Source organism: Camelina sativa, chromosome 7 (assembly GCF_000633955.1).
Source record: "Camelina sativa cultivar DH55 chromosome 7, Cs, whole genome shotgun sequence".
Taxonomy (NCBI): domain Eukaryota; kingdom Viridiplantae; phylum Streptophyta; class Magnoliopsida; order Brassicales; family Brassicaceae; genus Camelina; species Camelina sativa.
Genome location: NC_025691.1, coordinates 27,425,283 through 27,426,251, shown reverse-complemented (window position 1 = coordinate 27,426,251; position 969 = coordinate 27,425,283).

The following is a 969-nucleotide window of genomic DNA, read 5'->3' as shown; positions in this document are numbered from 1 at the left end:
CCCCCCCCAAAAAAAAAACAACTACAATTTATAGGTGTACAATTCATTAAAATAAGAGAAATACCCTAGAATAGCATCATTTTAGGTTTTTTTTTCCAAAATAAGCATATACACTCAGATTTTCCAAAAATAGTATTTTTATTATATTAATTATTTCTCTAAAATTAAATTAATAAATATCTTTTTTTTTTATTCATCTTCTTCTCCGTCTAGTTATGACGATGTCGTTTCTATCTTCTCCGTCGTCTCCAATATATCCAGAAATCATAGTCTCTGTCATCGTCTTCCTCCAGCAACGGCAACGGTGGAGGCAGACATGTAACCAGAATTAGATAGTGACTTTCTTCTCGAGAGAACGACACCACCATGAAAGATCAAACTCAGATCTCGTCGGAGACAAAATCTGTCACTCCAAATTATGTTATCAAAAGTAAAAGCAAAAAAAAGAATGATTCAATGATTCAATGATTATAGAATTAGGCTATTGTTCATGATTTGATGGATATTGAATTCACATAGATCGATGTATTCGTATTCATCAAGGGGAATCAAATTGGTTGCTCCGATTCAAAGAAGTCTTCCTGAATTGCATAAAATCTTTCCCGAATTTCACACAATCCTTCCTGAAGTTCAATCACAGTTAAAATAAAGTGTTAATAAAAACATATGATGCAGATACATCATACAATTACCAAAACAATCTAAAAAGGTTTTACAAACATCATACATGTCTAAAAACAGAGAAAGTAAAACTGAATTAAGGAACATAATCCTATGAATTGTCGACACATGCCTCAATATATGAAAGAATACTCTATTAGTGAGGGGGTAATGATATCTTTTTTGTACATATCTGGGTATTTACCAATATCTAAGCTTTTTGTAAAGGTCAACCTTAAGTTCATCCTGAAATTCAAACTTTTTATGAAGGTCATCCTCAAGTTCAATAAATATTTCCTGAATTTCGTG